Genomic DNA, 21,510 nt, shown 5'->3' with positions numbered 1-21,510 from the left:
GGAAGAGAAGTCAATGGAGAAACAGTAGAGAAGATGTAAGAAAAAGACACGGAAAACATTAGAAAGATTATGGAGAAGTGGGACAGAGAGCCAGAAAATGGGGGTTGAGGGGGAAAGCAGGTTGAATACTGTCCTTCGGGCCGGCGATACATTGTCACGCCTCCTCCTGTTCTTTACCCTCTTTCAGCACTTACGAGCTCGTTCACCATCTCCGTGACCTTCACCTCTGACCTGGCTCCAGTCGCTAGTCTCCTGGTGTATACAATAGTTCCCCAAGGTGGGGTCACCGCCGATAGGGCTGAGTTTCAGGTGTCAATGTGCTTCAAAAACCAGGTGAGAACTGGAGACTGATGCACTACAGGATCATTGGTCCGTTCCCAGTTTGGATACAAATTTGGACAAAGCGCAAAAAGCTTGCAAGTTAGCCTTTAGGAGTGGAGGAGTAGCCTAATGGTTAGTGCAGCGGACTTTGATCCTGGGGAAGTGGGTTCTATTCCCACTGCAGCTCCTTGTGACTGTGGGCAAGTCACTTAACCCTCTATTGCCCCAGGTACAAATAAGTACCTGTATATAATATGTAAACTGCTTTGAATGTAGTTGCAAAATACCACAGAAAGGTGGTATATCAAGTTCCATTTCCCTTTCCCCTTTCCCTTTATCTGTGCGGTGTTAAAAGTAGCTGCATCTTGTCCTGGGGGATGGGGGTGGGGGTCTAGTTTCCACATTAAAACTGGTGCAACAGCCAAACCTTTCCAGAAAATCCTGTGGGATGTTTGCTCCCCCCCCCCCAAAAAAAAAACAGCGGGCGTCCCAGCTTGCTGCGGATCTGTGGCTCCCTGTCATCTGCTTACCTCCTGTGCCTCTCAGGTGACCATCGGGTTCTCAGTGACGGAAGACCTGCCGGGATCGAGAACTGGCCTGCAGCTGAGTGCAGCCCCAGGGTCGCTGTGGATCAGAGCGTGCTGCTTCTGAAACCTGAGAGCGAGCTCTCCAACCAGACTGTGAGTATGTGCCCTTCCGCTAGAGGGAGCTCTGGAGGCACACTGAAAGAGCAAGTCCATGAACTAGGCACCCGCATATACCCGCCCCTTGTATGTGTAAATGTACAGAATGCTAGCATTTATCATGCGAGGGCACCAGTGGGGGCTCCTAGGGGTATTGTGTATTGGTGTGCGTTACTTACATAGCGTGTAAATGGAAGGGGTTTGTATGCATGAAATTTACGGCCACCCCGCTGAATTTACGTGGCTCCTGTACGACAGGCATATGGCTAGATAAGTGCACAGATACCAGGTTACCTCATTATTCTATAATGGACTCTGGGCATCCAGGCGCCCCAGTTGTAGAAATGCCGTTACAGTGTAACCCTCCCAGATGTAGAGACAGCGAGTGACAGTGGATGATGGAGAGAGTTTACTACTACAAATCATTTCTGTAGCGCTACCAGTCATACGCAGCGCTTCACAATTGAACATGAAGAAAAGACAGTCCCTGCTCAAAAGAGCTTACAATCTAAATCAGGACAGACAGACAGGGCAAAGAAGAGATAAGGGAAGGACAGGAGGCAGATAGGACACACAGGGAAAAAGGGACTATTGAAGAGAGGAAGACAAGATAAGGTTAGGAATTAAAAGCAGCATCAAACAGGTAGGCCTTTAGCCCGGATTTGAAGGCGGCCAGGGATGGAGCTTGAACGTAATGGCTCAGGAAGTCTATTCCAGGCATAAGGTGCGGCGAGATAAAAGGAACGGAGTCTGGAGTTAGCGATGGAGGAGAAGGGTGCAATTAGGAGAGATTTGCCTAGCGAACGGAGTTCCTGGGAAGGAGTGTAGGGAGAGATGAGGGTGGAGAGGTAGTGAGGGGCAGCAGAGTGAATGCACTTATAGGTCAATAAGAGGAGCTTGAATTGTATACGGAAGCGGATAGGGAGCCAGTGAAGTGATTTCAGGAGAGGGCTGATATGGGCATAGCGACTTTGGCGAAATATTAATCGTGCAGCAGCATTTTGAACAGATTGAAGAGGAAAGAGATGGCTGAGTGGAAGACCGGTGAGAAGCAAGTTGCAGTAGTCCAAGCGAGAGGTGATGAGAGTGTGGATGAGGGTTCTGGTAGCGTGCTCAGAAAGGAGAGGGCGATTTTTGGCGATATTATAGAGGAAGAAACGACAGGTTTTAGCAATCTGTTGAATATGTGCAGGGAAGGGGAGGGAGGAGTCGAAGATGACCCCAAGGTTACGAGCAGATGAGACAGGAAGAACGAGCGTGTTGTCGACAGAAATAGAGAGTGGGGGAAGGGGAGAGGTTGGTTTAGGTGGGAAGTTTGTGACTGAAATCCTGAATCTGCCCCACTGGGTATGCAGAGCTGGTTGTGAGGGTAATTTTGGTGTGTGTAAATTACCCATCATGTACAAGCACATACTAATTTTCTTTGGACACATTTGAAGTTTACATGTATAGATTACAGAATACAGAATAAATAATTTACACCTGCATAATCTGCGTTTTCGTTTTAGGAGTGATTTCTGCAGGATTTGTGCTGCTGTGTTGTAAAGATGCACAGGCATCCATCTAGGTGACCAGTTATAAAATGACCCTTTGTGTCTCTGTGTGGAAAGCAGGACAAAGCTGAGAGATGAGGAGACTGGAGGAGGGAGAGGTGGAGACGGGAAGATGAGTTCCCACTCATTCCTTGTCTTTTCTCACTGTGTTTGTGTCCCTCAGGTCTATGATCTCTTTGGCTTCTCGTACGGGGGCGGATACGCCCTATCAGGTGGAAGAGCGGGATTATAACTCATGCTGGAATCCTTGGCCGCTACCCAGACCCATTCCCATCAAGCCGTCAGAAATGATCTATCTGGTTTCCACAATATACTGTGGCTTCGGATGTCTACAGTCTCTTCAAGGTGGGTGTCGAGATGACTTGTTTTCATGGATGTTTGTTTGTTTTATTAAACTTTTTATACTGCCCGTAAGTGATAATGCATTCCTAGGCAGTGTACAATCTGAAAACACTCAAACAAGAAAGGAACTCAGTTAAAGACAGGAAAGATGACATAATCTAAACCAGCTAAATAATCCGGCAAATTTATATTTTTGAAACTGGATCTCTAACCACTATAGATCATAAATTTCTGAAATCCAGTAATTGTATATACACATATAACTTCTTATCATACTAATTCAAAATCTTCCAGAGTCATGTATCTTTGTAGCTTATATCTAAGTATCTTCAAACCATCTCTCGCTGGTTTCCCCAGAACCTCAGTGATGTTAATCACTACAGCTTCAATTGTGATATATATAACATCTAAATCTTCATTGGTTCTTCCACACCTAGCTTATCTCATTGCCTCTTGCTCTACTGTCGGACCCAGGGGGACAAATGTCCGACATGCACGTTTCGCCCAAACCTGGGCTGTCTCAAGGACCTTCCCCTGCAAATACATAGACCCATCGATTAGATTAATTCCCCAGACATCGGCTCTAAACCTCCATCTAGGAAAAGAACATATACTTTTAAAATTGTTCTTTTCCTAGACACTCACTGGTGTGACCGTAAGGCATGAGAGTCTAGGACACTCACTGGGGTGACCGTAAAGTATGAGAGTCTAGGACACTCGCTGGGGTGACCATAAGGCATGAGAGTCTAGGACACTCACTGGGGTGACCGTAAGGCATGAGAGTCTAGGACACTCACTGGGGTGACCGTAAGGTATGAGAGTCTAGGACACTCACTGGGGTGACCATAAGGCATGAGAGTCTAGGACACTCACTGGGGTGACCGTAAAGCATGAGAGTCTAGGACACTCGCTGGGGTGACCATAAGGCATGAGAGTCTAGGACACTCACTGGGGTGACCGTAAGGCATGAGAGTCTAGGACACTCACTGGGGTGACCGTAAGGTATGAGAGTCTAGGACACTCACTGGGGTGACCATAAGGCATGAGAGTCTAGGACACTCACTGGGGTGACCGTAAAGTATGAGAGTCTAGGACACTCGCTGGGGTGACCATAAGGCATGAGAGTCTAGGACACTCACTGGGGTTGACCGTAAGGTATGAGAGTCTAGGACACTCACTGGGGTTGACCGTAAGGCATGAGAGTCTAGGACACTCACTGGGGTGACCGTAAAGTATGAGAGTCTAGGACACTCGCTGGGGTGACCATAAGGCATGAGAGTCTAGGACACTCACTGGGGTGACCGTAAGGCATGAGAGTCTAGGACACTCACTGGGGTGACCGTAAAGTATGAGAGTCTAGGACACTCGCTGGGGTGACCATAAGGCATGAGAGTCTAGGACACTCACTGGGGTTGACCGTAAGGCATGAGAGTCTAGGACACTCACTGGGGTGACCGTAAAGTATGAGAGTCTAGGACACTCGCTGGGGTGACCATAAGGCATGAGAGTCTAGGACACTCACTGGGGTGACCGTAAGGCATGAGAGTCTAGGACACTCACTGGGGTGACCGTAAGGCATGAGAGTCTAGGACACTCACTGGGGTGACCGTAAGGTATGAGAGTCTAGGACACTCACTGGGGTGACCATAAGGCATGAGAGTCTAGGACACTCACTGGGGTGACCGTAAAGTATGAGAGTCTAGGACACTCGCTGGGGTGACCATAAGGCATGAGAGTCTAGGACACTCACTGGGGTTGACCGTAAGGTATGAGAGTCTAGGACACTCACTGGGGTTGACCGTAAGGCATGAGAGTCTAGGACACTCACTGGGGTGACCGTAAAGTATGAGAGTCTAGGACACTCGCTGGGGTGACCATAAGGCATGAGAGTCTAGGACACTCACTGGGGTTGACCGTAAGGTATGAGAGTCTAGGACACTCACTGGGGTTGACCGTAAGGCATGAGAGTCTAGGACACTCACTGGGGTGACCGTAAAGTATGAGAGTCTAGGACACTCGCTGGGGTGACCATAAGGCATGAGAGTCTAGGACACTCACTGGGGTGACCGTAAGGCATGAGAGTCTAGGACACTCACTGGGGTGACCGTAAGGCATGAGAATGTAGGACACTCACTCAGGTGACCGTAAGGTATGAGAGTCTAGGACACTCACTGGGGTGACCGTAAGGCATGAGAGTCTAGGACACTCACTGGGGTGACCGTAAGGTATGAGAGTCTAGGACACTCACTGGTGTGACCGTAAGGTATGAGAGTCTAGGACACTCACTGGGGTGACCATAAGGTATGAGAGTCTAGGACACTCACTGGGGTGACCATAAGGCATGAGAGTCTAGGACACTCACTGGTGTGACTGTAAGGCATGAGAGTCTAGGACACTCACTGGGGTGACCGTAAGGTATGAGAGTCTAGGACACTCACTGGGGTGACCGTAAAGTATGAGAGTCTAGGACACTCGCTGGGGTGACCATAAGGCATGAGAGTCTAGGACACTCACTGGGGTTGACCGTAAGGTATGAGAGTCTAGGACACTCACTGGGGTTGACCGTAAGGCATGAGAGTCTAGGACACTCACTGGGGTGACCGTAAAGTATGAGAGTCTAGGACACTCGCTGGGGTGACCATAAGGCATGAGAGTCTAGGACACTCACTGGGGTGACCGTAAAGTATGAGAGTCTAGGACACTCGCTGGGGTGACCGTAAGGTATGAGAGTCTAGGACACTCACTGGGGTGACCATAAGGTATGAGAGTCTAGGACACTCACTGGGGTGACCGTAAGGCATGAGAGTGTAGGACACTCACTGGGGTGACCGTAAGGTATGAGAGTCTAGGACACTCGCTGGGGTGACCATAAGGCATGAGAGTCTAGGACACTCACTGGGGTGACCGTAAGGCATGAGAGTCTAGGACACTCACTGGGGTGACCGTAAGGCATGAGAGTCTAGGACACTCGCTGGGGTGACCGTAAATTATGAGAGTCTAGGACACTCGCTGGGGTGACCGTAAGGCATGAGAGTGTAGGACACTCACTGGGGTTGACCGTAAGGTATGAGAGTCTAGGACACTCGCTGGGGTGACCATAAGGCATGAGAGTCTAGGACACTCACTGGGGTGACCGTAAAGTATGAGAGTCTAGGACACTCACTCAGGTGACCGTAAGGTATGAGAGTCTAGGACACTCACTGGGGTGACCGTAAGGTATGAGAGTCTAGGACACTCACTGGGGTTGACCGTAAGGCATGAGAGTGTAGGACACTCACTCAGGTGACCGTAAGGCATGAGAGTGTAGGACACTCACTAAGGTGACCATAAGGCATGAGAGTCTAGGACACTCACTGGGGTGACCGTAAGGCATGAGAGTCTAGGACACTCACTGGGGTGACCGTAAGGCATGAGAATGTAGGACACTCACTCAGGTGACCGTAAGGTATGAGAGTCTAGGACACTCACTGGGGTGACCGTAAGGCATGAGAGTCTAGGACACTCACTGGGGTGACCGTAAGGTATGAGAGTCTAGGACACTCACTGGTGTGACCGTAAGGTATGAGAGTCTAGGACACTCACTGGGGTGACCATAAGGTATGAGAGTCTAGGACACTCACTGGGGTGACCATAAGGCATGAGAGTCTAGGACACTCACTGGTGTGACTGTAAGGCATGAGAGTCTAGGACACTCACTGGGGTGACCGTAAGGTATGAGAGTCTAGGACACTCACTGGGGTGACCGTAAGGCATGAGAGTCTGGGACACTCACTGGGGTGACCGTAAGGTATGAGAGTCTAGGACACTCGCTGGGGTGACCGTAAGGTATGAGAGTCTAGGACACTCGCTGGGGTTGACCATAAGGTATGAGAGTGTAGGACACTCACTGGCAGCAGCAGGAATGTTGGGAGGGAGAGAGAAAACTTTAAAAAAAAACAGTCACATGGTGAGACAGTGCAAGGGAGAAGGAGACACACAGTGTATGAAGAGGCAGGCAGAGAGGACACTGGGATGCTTATTTGTAGTTCTACCTCTTAATTCTCCTCTCACGCCCCACCCCCAAGGTACATCGGGAGTCACAGCAAATCCAACATGGCTATCTTGGAAATCAGGGTGTTGTCCGGATACAGCTCTCAGATCAGCACAGAGGCGATGGTGAGGAATGTCCCTGTTCTGTCCTGGTTAAGACTTTTTGTACTCCTGTAGGATTTAATCTCCGCTTGGTGCTGGATTTGAGGCCTCCTCTTGCTGTTCCAGAGTTAGGTTTTGCTCAGCACTAAATTCGCACCTCTGGCAGAACCTCGGGGAGAACATTTGCAACGGATGTTTGAGATGCCATCCAGGGAGAGTTTTTGAGCATTGGTGGATCCTTTCTGTTTCGTGGGGGTGGTGGTAATGCTTCGTGGCCTGTAGCACTGGCGTATGGTGGGGGGGTACAGATGGCTTCTCCTAGGACAAGCAGGATGTGTCAGCCATATATAAGTGACATCATCCGATGGCTCCCGTTGGACGGAACTATCAGATGACGTCACTTATATGTGGCTAATTTATCCTGCTGTCCACGGAGAACCTATGTTATAGGTAAGTAACTACACTTTCTGTTTTTGTTCTCTCCACAGCTGAAGCAACCGTTTGTGAAACGTTGTAGATACCACAAAGGAGCTGATTAACATTACCTGGATGAGGTGAGAACCCAGTGTCACCTTATCATTCTCCTCTTCCATTTCACCCAGGACCACCACCTCTTTCGCCTGATATGTCTTGCTCTTGTTTTTCTGGGCCTTGGCGCTCACACACCTCCTAACGTGGCACCTCACTCGTGGAACTAAACCTGCCGTGTTCCTCTGTCAATCTGTCTGTTGTGCAGGTGAAAAAGGAGTCTCAAAAATACACACTGAGCCTCAGCTGGGACTATGACATCGGGAACGTAAAGCCGGCCACAGTCCGAGTGTATGATTACTATAAGCCAGGTATGTGACATTAGCACTGCAGGGGGCTCCGATCTATTCCAGATTCTGTGGCTGAGCAGAAATGTCTCTTCTCTCTCTTACAGATGAATTTGCAGAGGTGGAATACATTGCCAGTTGCTGAACCACCTGCATCGGAGGTAGGAATTCTTGCCCCCAACCAAGTCTGAATCCAAGAGAGGGATGGGAAGAGAAAACAGGGGCAGTAACCAGAGATACAGGAGCTGCTCAGCCGGGGTGCTGGGGGGTGGGGAGTTGGGCACGAAGGGAAAAACAGGGGCAATAACCAGAGATACAGAAACTGCTGAGGGGGAGAGAGGGGCAGGAGGGGAAAAGCAGGTGCAACAACCAGAGATACAGAAATTACTGATGTTGGGGTGGGGGGATAGAGAAGATGGAAATGCAGAAAAAATGGCAGCAGATAAAGACCCAAACTTTTTGGTTCACGGCACCCTTAGTGTCCATGCAATTTTTCAAGCCTCCTCTCCCCTGCCAGAAATCTTATGTACTTGTCCCAAGCTCTCTTGAATTCAAATACTGTTTTTGCTTCCATGACCTCCACCGGGAGGCCGTTCCATAAATTCACCAACCTTTCTGTGAAGAGGTATTTCCTCAGGTTACTTCTGAGTCTCTCCCCTGTCACCTTTGTCCTATGCCCCCTCGTTCCAGAGCTTCCTTTCAAGACCATCCAGTAATTGCTGACGTAAAGTTTATTCATGGATTTTTTTCCTTCTTTTTTAGGATAAGGACGGTCAGAACCTGCCCTCTGGATAGCCTTACTGTTGCTTTTGGATGATATGGTGGAACGAACATCTACCTCCCCATTGCTGAGCTTGTCTTGCAGTTTTCCCACTATGTGATACTAAACTGACTTGAAGCTTGGTTTCCTGACTCCTGAATGGTGGATGGAGCTCTGCAGTACCCAGCCAAGATCTGGACGTGTCAATTATCAGCCAATCCTCTCTCCTGCCCCCCCTCCCCCCCCCCCCCCCCAACCTCTCATATCGGACTCTGTAATGCTCTTTCTGGACATTACTGTGCATAAGAGGGTTCTCCACTGCTTCCTAAAGCATCTTGAATTTTCTGACTACCAAAGGTTTAATAAAATAAAACATGTACTTTGCGTGTGAGATATAGGTGTGAATCACTGGCAAATCTTTCTGAGCTGATAGCAGGAGGGGAGGAAGGTATATTCCTATTTCATACCTAAAGCTCTGAACTACAGGAGCTGCTTTCCTATGACACATATCCCGGTGTTCTTTACAGACTTAATGACCTGCTGACTGGATCCCCCACCCTTCCCCAGGTGCAGCTGAGCAAGACGCCCTTTACCATAGAAATGGCACATAGGGTCCGAGGCTGACACCTAGGGCTACTGGGAAAGGAGGGGGCAGGGAAGGAGTGTGGGATGTACTGCCGAAGTGATTGGTGGAGTGGGGAAAGGATAACCCAGCGTACACGCCATAAAACCAGGGGTGGGAGAAGAGAGGGACCTCAGGGAGCCATGATGTTCCCTCCGGGTAAGGACATAAAGACTTAACCTCTTTTACAGCACTGTCAATTCTGCTAAAACTAGGTAGGACCTGACACTCCTCAGGGTTCACTGGGTCATGCTTTTTCACGGGGGCTCCTTTCCCCAAGGAGGGAGATCATGCAAAACTACTTCATTACAGAGTTGAGCTCTGTTGCTTCTGTTAGAGAGACTGCTCAGAATAATTCTGGTAAAGACTTTGTGTTATATACTGTTTCTGGTGGAGGTACAGACGGCAGTCCTGCTCTGAGGTGTCCTCTGGGCTCCTGCTTACTGTCCTTTTAAGGAAGTGGGTCCCTTGCAGCTTTCACACCTGCTTCAATGTCACCCTGACCGGGATCAAGGTGAGGGTAAATACTGAGGCATTTGGGTACTGTTTCTAACAATCTGCTGTCACTGGTTCCTTTCGAGGTGTGATGGATGGTGGAAAGAGTGTCGGGGTGACCAGTTCACTGCCTGCCCATCTCCCCACAGTAGAGAAGAGTTCCTGCACTTGTTATGGATGTAGCGCTGTGTTTTGTGGTTTAGGAAAGGGGGGCATGAGTAGCTGACACAGAATTGAGGCTAGGGACGCCCTGTAGAAAGATCTGAAACAGCTCAAACAAGCCCTTATGTAATTCTGCAGATTACTGCCACGGGGATAGGATGCCCTAAGCAAACCTTCAGTTGAACCCCTTCCCTTAGTTCAGCATTTCCCCTTCCAATGCCTCCTGAGGTTGCCAGTATCTCTCCTTCTTTCTCCTTTACTCCCCACCCCACCCCCCTCATGGCCAGGATCTTCCCTTTCCTTCTCTACTCTGCCCCCCAGGTTGCCAGCATTTCTCATCCCTTCTAACCCTCCCCTTATCCAATCGTCCAGCATCCCTTTTGCCTTTCCCTACCCCCACCTTGCATCCAGCATCTCCCCCTTTCCCTCTCTGCTTCTGGACCATTGTCAATCCCCTTACCTTGTCCCATGCTGGCCCCATGAATGCTGCATAGGTCCTGTAAGCTTAGCCCCATTTCATGTCCCCCCCCCCCCAAGGGAATCAGCCTTGGAGGGGGCAGGACATGTCTGTGCCTCAGTGTGGGCCTTACTTACAGTGTGTGCACAGTGCTGACTCTGCTTGTATTTGGGGCAGGTGCAGGAAGAGAGGGCAGGGGTGCAGCAGGTGCAAACATTTTTGAATGTGTGAGAATCACGGGGTGGTCATGCTAAAAACTTTGCAAGTTCGTCATGTTTAAAGATAAATATCTCATTCCACTCAGCACAAAAATGCAGATGGTAACAACAAAGAAAGCTGTACAATTTCACATTGAAATTGAATGCAGTTAAATTTTGCCACCCTAGGCAATGCCTAGTTTAGTTGGAAGTGTGGCTGGTCCAAATTATTACTCTAGCCTGTTTGTAGCTCATGACTTTTCCCTCCGTTTCTTTTTTATTTATTTACAGTTTACAAAATAATTTTCAAGGATTAACACTTGAATAGAAAGTAACATTCCATAGAGATTAACATAAAGGAATATTATTATACATAATCAGGAATGTTACTCAAGTCCTCAATTTAAGGAGATCCAAGAATTAAAAACTTGAGGAGAAAAAGGAAATAATTATATGATTCTTTGTCGTTTACGACAGAACTGGAACTTCTTTATTTGAGCTTTCCTTGGACGCTAGATATGATGATAATTGAGAAGGCTCCCGAAATATATATTTAGCATTACGAAATCTAATTATGCATTTGCAGGGGTACCTTAAAAAAAGTCACCCCCTGCCTGTAATACTGCTGTCTTTATTATGAGAAATTGCTTCCTTCTTTTTTGAGTCTCTCTCGCCAAATCTGGAATCAAAGAGATGCGTAGACCCAAAAATAGTTTATTTCGATGTCTTCAGGAAGGCAGAGATATCCACATTTTCTTGTTCTCTTTGTTGTTCAGGTAATTTTTGTGGTAAATAAAATACTCTGGTGAATGGTGGTATATTCGATTCTGGTATGCCCAAAATTTCCTTCAAATATCTTTATCTCCATTTCTTATTGTTGTCATCCACCCAACCCCCTAACAAATTTAGTTCACAAGCTGTCACACCTTTCCCCTTTAATCAGATCCCCTGTGTGATTTCTGGTAGCGCAAGTGTAGGACCAGGGAAACAGGCAGTCCGCACTTGGATTCTTTTGTGTTACAGGCTGCATCCCAACAGACGGTCGAGGAGGACGTCGGAGCCATGGGAAGGCGGAGACGGTTCAGACCGGAGAGAGAGGTCCGGAGGCCCGAGGAGCCGGAGCCCAAGTCACCGGCGGGAGGAGTGGACACGGCAGAGATGGACACCACGATCCCGGTTCTGGGACTTGGAGGGGGACTTTGTTTGGAGACTGTTGGGACAATGTTTAAGCCTGAAGGGGGGTCTGGGGAAGACAGGACCCCGAGGAGAAGAGAAAAAATTGAGCCACTATGTTATCAACGTGGGGAAATGGGCCATGTTGGAGAGTGGTGTCTGGTAGTATGCAGTTCAGAGGATGAACTGGGAGACCGGGAGGAGATAGGGAATCCTACAGTCATTTGGTGGGGGTTAGGTGACATGGCAGGCAAGAGGAAGGCCAAAGGCCACAGGAGTCGGGAGGTGACCCATTCCTCAGGGGCGGACTATACGGTTAGGCCGGGAACCCAAGGGGAAAGAGGTGTCTGTAGGGAAGAGGGTCAGGAGGAACCCTCTGTAGGGAAAGCACCCAATGTCCCAGGGAGAGGGGAGGCCACAAACCTGAAAAGTGCCAAGAGGGGGAGGCTGGGTGCCTGGACAAGGAAGGAAAACCCCAGTTGCAGGATAGTGAAAGTCCTGGTAAGAAGGGTAAACCCTGGAAGAGACCCAAGCCTTAAATGAGACCCAACTAGCAAAGCTGCAGTCCACACATGAGCAAGAAATGACCTCACAAACAAGTGGCAAGAAGAACAGAAGATCCAGCGGAGGGAAGTACAGCAGAGGTATGATAAAGCTGTGGCAGAGTTAACTGGCATTGTAGCAGACCCAAGCTGAGGCCAGGGGCCTGAGGGAGCTTAATGAGGAGAAGGTGATCCAGATAGAAAACCTGCACAATGTATACACCCAAAGGATTGAGGGGTGATTTGTGGAGATGCAGGCAGCCCAGCAAAGGGTTGGATACCTGACCCAGAGTAAGCTGAAGTTGGAAACTCAGAGGAGTTGCAACAGAAGCAAGCTCAGGTGACAGCTGAGGGGACTGTAGAGAAACAGCGGGCTAAGGAAACCATAGAAAGGGCAGAAAGAGGCAAGGAGGCCCTGGAGGAGAAGTGCAGGGTGTTGACCCTAGCGGTAGATGTCTTCTTCCAGGATGGGCAGAGAAGACTGAAAGAGCTTCAGGAAGCCCAAGCCTGCATTGTAGACCTCCAGAAAAAGCTTGAGGAAAAGAAGGACCCAGGAGGAGTTAAATTAAGTAAACTCCTGTCCATGAGTAAGGGTCACGATAGGGAGAGTCAGAAGGGCCCTGTTAAAACCACACGGAGGGGTGGTGTAAAGTTTAACGAGTGTGAGAAACCCCAGAAGGGCAAGCAGGGAAGTGAAGGGGCTGCCCAAGGGAGAAAAAGGCTCAGGTCTCAGAAGAAAGGGTTGATCCTAGAGCCCAGACACCGCGCGTTAGAGGCGGGTGAGGGCAGAACCCCTAGGCAGGGGACACCGGCTCAGAGAGGGTGCCAGGGGGATACCGGATCACCCAGAGGCTGGGGAGAGACCTGTACCAAAGGTGGTAATCTTATACCAAAAGGGAAGGGTAGGACTAGAAGTTCCCCTAATATGCTAAGGAAACGAGGCCTTAGGAAAGCGCGCCAGAAACCCATAGTGAAGAAGGAAGTGTACCCACGGGCTAGGAAAGTGGGCGAAGAAATTAGGCAGACCAGCAATATCATAAGGGTGGGGGTATATGATAAACACAGTGACTGCCCTACCCTGAGGTGACCACCAGGGGGCGCTCTCCTACAAGAGATCTGGTAAATGCCCTGATCTGGTCGCTAGCGGGAGCAAAAGGGGATACACCAGTGTAATGACCAGAGGGGACAGCTAGGGGGTGCTCATGGTTTAGGACCTGTCCTTCCCTGAAGTGGCCACTAGGGGGAACTCTCAGAATAGGAGATGGAAAGTTGGAGAGAGTTCTGGGTCTGGATCTTTCTGGAAGTAGGGGGCGAGGCCTAAAGAGGTGGGGGTGGATTATTGGCCACCCTATAAAAAGCACCCTCTAAGCCAAGAGAGATAGGAGCCTGGAAAGCCAGCTGGAGGAGTACCAGGAAGATGGAAGCGAGAGAGAAGGAGACTCCAAAAGCTAGGAAGGTAATTACCAAGCTATGTTGTTGATGAACTTGTGAATTGTTTAAAATGAACTAACAGCCATGGGGTGGAGGATATGACTGTAAAGTTAAGAGAGTGAAGAAAGTCCTATCCAGGGGTGGTGGCTGTTTTACATTGAGACCCCGGTCCCCCAAAGTAAATGGGCTCAGTGAGTGAATAACTGGAAAGAAGCTGTTCCCACAAGACTGAATCCAGGTACTAATAAATTGAATTTGCATATTGGTGAAGACTGGAGAATCTGAATTATAGTCCCAGGAAAAGTGCTGGTGATTTCCCATTCTTTGTGTTGAAAAGGTGTTTGGGGGGTGCTCTCTGGGGCAGGGGTGATTAGTGTATATCCAGGTGGTAAGTGATACAGTTTCACTTACCTTTAACCTATGGGGTTCTTAGAGCTGGCTTGGTATAGTAGCAGTCTGCCTAACAGCCTCAGTCCCTCAAACAGTTTAGTAAAAAAGTTTTAGAACACAGGCAAACTGCTACTAAACCAAACCAGTTCTAAGAATCCCACAGGTTTAAGGTAAGCTCTCACCTTATCACCTGGATATACACTGAGCACCCCCCCCCCCCCAAACACCTAGATTAAGGAGTAGGATAGACCCACAGCAAAACTGTTTTTTTTTCTCAAAGGTTTAGATGAGTCCTTAAACTTTTCTGTAAGTATATCTTATCTAAAACAGAGAAAAACCCCACTGTTCTTTTGCTGTGGGTCTATCCTATTCCCTAATCTAAAATTGCTGGTTTTTCTTTAAATTGTATAGAATTGCTGTGCTGGTGATTTCCTATTATTTGTGCTGAAAGTGTTTTGTTTTTTTTTTTGGGGGGGGGGGGGGGGGGAGTGCTCTATTGGGCTGTGGTTTTCTCTACCCAGTGAAGTGAGCCATTTCATTTGCATAACAGAGGAGGAAGGGTGATTAGTGTCTATCCAGGTGGTAAGGTGAGAGCTTAACTAGAACCTGTGGGATTCTTACAGCTGTTTTGGTTTAGTAATAGTCTGCCTGTGTTCTAAAACTTTCCTTACTACACTGTTTGAGGGACTGAGGCTTAGTCCTAAAACTTTCTTCTATTAACTGAGTATATATAGCTAAAACTTTGAGGTTTTTTTCTTTTGCTGTGGGTCTATCCTATTCCTTAATCTAAAACTGCTACTTTTACAACTTTGGGCTAGAAAGTTTTTCTTTAAATTGTATTGCTGTGCTAGTGTTTGGTGGGTGATTAGTGTATATCTAGGTGGTAAGTGACAAAGCTTCACTTACCTTGAACCTGTGGGATTCTTAGAGCTGGTTTGGTTTAGTAGCAGTCTGCCTGTGCTCTAAAGGTTTTCTTACTGGACTGAGGCTTAGACCCACAGCAAAGCAAGTTTTTTTTTTTTTTTTTTTTTTTTTTTAAGATGATACTCAAACAGTTATAGAAGAAAAGTTTGACTCTATCTTATTCCTTAATCTAAAATTGCTAGTTTTACAACTTTGGGGGGCTAGGTTTTTCTTTAAATTGTATTGAATTGCTGTGCTGGTGATTTCCTATTTGTGCTAAAGTGTTTGGGTGATTAGTGTATATCTAGGTGGTGACAGCTTCACTTACATTGAACCTGTGGGATTCTTAGAGCTGGTTTGGTTTAGTAGCAGTCTGCCTGTGTTCTAAAACTTTTCTTACTAAACTGTTTGAGGGACTGAGGCTGTTAAGATATATACTCATAGAAAAGTTTTAGGACTCTAAAACTTGAGAGAAAAAACCCACTTTTGCTGTGGGTCTATCTTATTCTAAAATTGCTACTTTTACAACTTTGGGCTAGAAAGTTTTTCTTTAAAATGGATTGCTGTGCTGGTGATTTCCTATTTGTGCTAAAGTGTTTGGTGTGTGCTCTCTGGTGTAGGGGTGATTAATGTATATCTAGGTGGTAAGTGACAGAGCTTCACTTGAACCTGTGGGATTCTTAGAGCTGGTTTGGTTTAGTAGCAGTTTGCCTGTGTTCTAAAACTTTTCTTACTGGACTAAGGCTGTTAGTCCTAAAACTTTCTTCTATTAACTGTTGTATATATCTAACACTTTTTGAGTTTCTTGTGCTGTGGGTCTATCCTATTCCTTAATCTAAAATTGCTACTTTACAACTTTGGGCTAGAAAGCTTTTCTTTTAAATTGTATTGCATTGCTGAGCTGGTGGGTTTCCTATTTGTGCTAAAGTGTTTGGTGGGTGATTAGTGTATATCCAGGTGAGAACTTAACTTGAACCTGTGGGATTCTTAGAGCTGGTTTGGTTTAGTAAGTCTGCCTGTGCTCTAAAGGTTTTCTTACTAAACTGTTTGAGGGACTTAGGCTGTTAGTCCTAAAACTTTTCTTCTATTAACTGTTTATATCTAAAACTTGTTTTGAGAAATTTTTCTTTTGCTGTGGGGTCTATCCTATTCCCTAATCTAAAATTGCTAGTTTTACAACTTTGGGCTAGGTTTTTCTTTAAATTGTATTGAATTGCTGTGCTGGTGGTTTCCTATTTGTGTTGAAGTGTTTGGGGGGTTCTCTCTGGGACTGTGCTTTTCTCTACCCAGTGAAGTGAGCCATTTGCATAACAGAGGAGGAAGGGTGATTAGTGTATATCCAGGTGGTAAGTGAAGCTCTGTCACTTATCTTGAACCTGTGGGATTCTTACAGCTGGTTTGGTTTAGTAGCAGTCTGCCTGTGTTCTAAAACTGTTTGAGGGACTGAGGCTTAGTCCTAAAACTTTCTTCTATTAACTGAGTATATATAGCTAAAACTTTGAGGTTTTTTCTTTTGCTGTGGGTCTATCCTATTCCTTAATCTAAAACTGCTACTTTTACAACTTTGGGCTAGAAAGTTTTTCTTTTAAATTGTATTGCTGTGCTGGTGATTTCCTATTTGTGCTAAAGTGTTTGGGTGATTAGTGTATATCTAGGTGGTAAGTGACAGAGCTTCACTTATCTTGAACCTGTAGGATTCTTAGAGCTGGTTTGGTTTAGTAGCAGTCTGCCTGTGCTCTAAAGGTTTTCTTACTGGACTGAGGCTGTTAAACTTTTCTTTAAGTGTTGAGTATCTCATCTAAAAAAAACTTGTTTTGCTGTGGGTCTATTCTATTCCTTAATCTAAAATTGCTGGTTTTTCTTTAAATTGTATTGAATTGCTGTGCTGGTGATTTCCTATTTGTGCTGAAAAGGTGTTTGGGGGGGTGCTCTCTGGGGTCGGGGTGGTAAGTGACAGAGCTTCACTTACCTTGAACCTGTGGTATTCTTAGAGCTGGTTTGGTTTAGTAAGTCTGCCTGTGTTCTAAAGGTTTTCTTACTAATCTGTTTGAGGGACTGATGCTGTTAGTCCTAAAACTTTCTTCTATTAACTGTTGTATATATCTAAAACTGTGAGTTTTTCTCTTGCTGTGGGTCTATCCTATTCCTTAATCTAAAGCTACTTTACAACTTTGGGCTAGGTTTTTTCAAATTGTATTGCATTGCTGTGCTGGTGGGTTTCCTATTTGTGTTGAAAGTGTTTGGGGGGTGCTCTCTGGGGCTGTGGTTTTCTCTACCCAGTGAAGTGAGCCATTTGCATAACAGGAAGGGTGATTTAGTGTATATCCAGGTGCTAAGGTGAGAGCTTAACTAGAACCTGTGGGATTCTTGGAGCTGGTTTGGTTTAGTAGCAGTCTGCCTGTGTTCTAAAACTTTCCTTACTAAACTGTGAGGGACTGAGGCTGTTAGAGTCCTAAAACTTTTCTTCTATAACTGACTATCTAAAACTTATTGAATTTTTCTTTTGCTGTGGGTCTATCCTATTCCTTAATCTAAAACTGCTACTTTTACAACTTTGGGCTAGAAGGTTTTTCTTTAAATTGAATTTTTCTTTTGCTGTGGGTCTATCCTATTCCTTAATCTAAAACTGCTACTTTTACAACTTTGGGCTAGAAGGTTTTTCTTTAAATTGTATTTAATTGCTGTTGGTGGTTTTTTGTGCTGAAAGTGTTTGGGGGGGGGGGGGGGGTGCTCTCTTGGGCTGTAGTTTTGTCTACCCAATGAAGTGAGCCATTTGCATAACAGGAGGAAGGGTGATTAGTGTATATCCAGGTGGTAAGAGAGCTTCACTTACCTTGAACCTGTGGGATTCTTAGAGCTGGTTTGGGTTTAGTAGCAGTCTGCCTGTGTTCTAAAACTTTTCTTACTGGACTGAGGCTGTTAGTCCTAAAACTTTTCTTCTATTAACTGTTGTATATATCAAACTTTTTGAGCTTTTTTTCTTTTGCTGTGGGTCTATCCTATTCCTTAATCTAAAGCTACTTTACAACTTTGGGCTAGAAAGTATTTCTTTTAAATTGTATTGCTGTGCTGGTGATTTCCTATTTGTGCTAAAGTGTTTGGGGGGTGCTCTCTGGGGCCAGGGTGATTAGTGTGTATCCAGGTGGTAAGTGACAGAGCTTCACTTACCTTGACCCTGTGGGATTCTTAGAGCTGGTTTGGTTTAGTAGCAGTCTGCCTGTGCTCTAAAACTTTTCTTACTGGACTGAGGCTTAGTCCTAAAACTTTTCTTCTATTAACTGTTATATCTAAAACTTTAAAGAATAGGATAGACCCACAGCAAAAAACTCAATCTAAAGCTACTTTACAACTTTGGGCTAGAAAGTTTCTTTTAAATTGTGTTGCTGTGCTGGTGATTTCCTATTTGTGCTAAAGTGTTTGGGGGGTGCTCTCTGGGGCAGGGGTGATTAGCGTATATCCAGGTGAGAGCTTAACTTGAACCTGTGGGATTCTTAGAGCTGGTTTGGTTTAGTAAGTTTGCCTGTGTTCTAAAACTTTTCTTAACTGTTGTGTATATCTAAAACTTTTTTTTTTTCTTTTGCTGTGGGTCTATCCTATTCCTTAATCTAAAGCTACTTTACAACTTTGGGCTAGGTTTTTCTTTAAATTGTATTGCATTGCTGTGCTGGTGATTTCCTATATGTGTTTGGGGGGTGCTCTCTGGGGCTGTGCTTTTCTCTACCCAGTAAAGTAAGCCATTTCATTTGCATTAAGTCTAGAGGGCACTGCAGGATCTAGTTTCATTCACCCCCCCCCCCCCCCCAGTACAACTTTACATTTATAGCAGGTGCTGTAATTAGACTAAGCTAGTTCTCCTACATTACTATACACTACCATTTAAGCAGGTAACATAGGGATAATACAATATCCTATATAAACTACAGAACACTTGTACCTTACATTCTTAATACTATAGCTACTTGTATAAGATCTAAAAACACTAAGATTGAGTCAGCAGTCCAGCAGCAGGAGGGGTGCTACCCAGTCTTTTGCATTGAGCCACAGGTATGATTATCTCCCAGTTGGTGTGAAGTCATGTGTGTGCAAAGAGCTTCTAGCTCTGAGAGCAGGTCCATTCTCTGGAGGCTAGAGTTCTCGACTTGTAGAGATGAGGGAGAGTACATAGATGAGACCTACAGGGTTGTTGTAGGTGCTACTTTGGAGGAGAGGTCTCCTGGAAGGAGAGCATTTCCCTGGTGATGTAGGAAGTACTCCTGTAGCCAGGACTTGCCCACCTAAGGAGTTAGGGCTGTCTAGAATACCACTAACCCCCTCCTCCCCCCCCCCCCCCCCAAGGAAGGCAAACATAGTCCAGAGCACCCTTAGTCCCTAGAGAAGAAAGCTAAACCCACAGTACCCTTAGCGCCTGATGGAGGAGAGCCAGGCCTAATGCATCGCTGGCCAAGAGGGCGACCTGGGCTCTAAAGGAGAAGAATCAGGTCAAGTTCAATGAGATGGACTTGGACCCTCCCCAACCCCTGAGGCAGAAGAGCTGTGAGCAATGTCTCCAGCACTTGAGACTGGAAATATGGACGGTAAGTCCAGTTTTCATGATACACACAGAGTGGGAACCATTGTCCTAGAACAAGAGGTCAGAGTGGGGCTCCAAGGAGAAACTAAAGAGCAACATAAGAGAACACTTCACTGAAAGGTGGACTCCTGGAGAGGGGCACTGAGTTAAATAGTAGTAAATGTCAAGAGCCTGGGGCTAAATTCAGTGGATCCCTGATAAAGGAGAGAAGGGAAAGCCAGAGGTCCACCAGGAAGGAAACTGGGCACACCAGATGGGCCTTAGTCTTTATCTGAATGCATACTGTATGTTGGGAAACAATAAATATTTTCTTTCTATAGGTACAGAAACTGACCACTGTCACACCTATATTTCTAGCAACTGTGCCCTTGTTCACAAGGCAGACAGTCCAGCTCTCCCATCCAGGAGCGAGTGTGGCCATACTTTCCCTGAGACCTGGATCTGGGATCTCATCCCAGTGGGGTAAGAACACTTACAACGGTTTCTCTTCTTTCTCGTAGCTATCTGTACACTGCTTTGATATATTATGAATTGTGATATAGCAAGACTGGTAACAGATATAAACAAGCTGGATTCAAGATCTCATGCCTGTGGGGTTAGAACCTTCAGACCTGGAACTGGGATCTTTGGTGCTATGCAAGCACTGGAATTCAAACTAAAGTAACTATTAATACCTTAGTGTCAGTTGCTAAAAAAAAGTCTTGAGTTGGGGCAATCAGTGTTGCACTCTGGAATAAGTCTTGCAGGCACTGTTCTTAGCTGCTTTTTTTTTTTTTTTTTTTGAGAAGCAAACATTGCTGTAAATCTGGCACATTCAGGTTCCTTAGGGCTCTCAATCACTGGTACCACTGTACACCAATCTCCAACTGCCTGACCCAATGCACCAAGTTGAGGAACAGAATGCGAGCTCAGGATCACTTGACCCATGGTAGATCAGTCCCCAGCTATCAATGCAACATGGGAAGGGATATGGGGCTGATCCTGTTTCCTGTCCCCACACAATTTGGTTTATTTGCAGGTCCATGTATCTCTGGCAGACTCCCCGGACTTACAGGTGTCTCTGTCCCAAGTGCTCCTATACCAGATGTCTGTGCGCTGATGACTCTACAACTTTCTCCTGGAACATCACAGCTATGATACTGGGTGAGTCAGGTGGAGGAGGGAGAGGGGTACATGGAGGGTGGTACACAACTCTGTACTGAAGGCAATAGTGTGGCATTACTATGTCCCACCTTCCCCAACTGGTGCTTCTCTGCAGTAACTTAATTTTTCATCAACTCCTTTCACACTAGAAGAACCTGTCTCACCCCCCCCCCAAAAAAAAATATCTAGATCAAGCATCCAAATACAGCCCTTGTCAAAAGAGATGACATTGTACGCAGGATAAGCAGTGGGAAGTGTGTAAATTAGTTGAGCTATCTGACTTCATTTGGTTCTCTTCCCCAGCTCCTCGACTTCTCCTGAATCTCAGCAGACTGCTGCATGGCATCCTCATGTGACTGAAGGTGTAGGATGCACAACTCTCCCACACCCTAAAGGAAACTACATCTTTTTCATCTGATACCTGGCGGCCTGAGGTTGGATGATCTCCAGTGGCCCTGATAATTAAAGCGTCTTGACAGGCTGCTCTCGCTCTCCTTCAAGGGAAAATGAACTTAACTGTGGGCACTGAGGCTCTGAGCACCTGACTGATCTGCTCTATGTGGGAAACGGTGGTACCTGATCAAACCCATCCTTGTGCAGGTCTGTATCTACACTTCTTCCCACCCCATCTCCTTCCAGGACCCATTGTTGGGTACACAAGGTTGTGAAGACAGCCTCTGACTTCTGAATGCTTTTTTGTCAGAGACCAGTTGTGAGGTGACAAAGTGTTTGTTTAGGCTTGATTATACTGTCTTTACTTCAGACAAGACCAAAGCAGTTCACAATATAAATTAAAACAAATGAATGAAACGAAACCTCA

At 46.4% G+C, this 21,510-nt stretch overlaps 1 long non-coding RNA gene across 2 annotated transcripts; it reads left to right on the top strand.

The window, feature by feature from the left end:
- The first annotated feature begins 759 nt into the window (after window positions 1-759).
- Window positions 760-8,832, top strand: LOC115458044. Of its 2 annotated transcripts, XR_003940024.1 has the most exons (6): window positions 2,729-2,902; window positions 6,964-7,054; window positions 7,519-7,584; window positions 7,767-7,869; window positions 7,953-8,006; window positions 8,608-8,832. It is a non-coding gene; the product is annotated as an uncharacterized LOC115458044 (long non-coding RNA). The 2 variants fall into 2 exon arrangements; XR_003940025.1 differs by lacking the exons at window positions 2,729-2,902; window positions 6,964-7,054 and adding an exon at window positions 760-1,001.
- The last annotated feature ends 12,678 nt before the right edge of the window (window positions 8,833-21,510 follow it).

Source organism: Microcaecilia unicolor, chromosome 14 (genome assembly GCF_901765095.1).
Source record: "Microcaecilia unicolor chromosome 14, aMicUni1.1, whole genome shotgun sequence".
NCBI classification, from domain to species: Eukaryota; Metazoa; Chordata; class Amphibia; order Gymnophiona; family Siphonopidae; genus Microcaecilia; species Microcaecilia unicolor.
The sequence above is the reverse complement of the archived record's forward strand: the minus strand, read 5'-3'. Positions and strand labels throughout refer to the sequence as shown.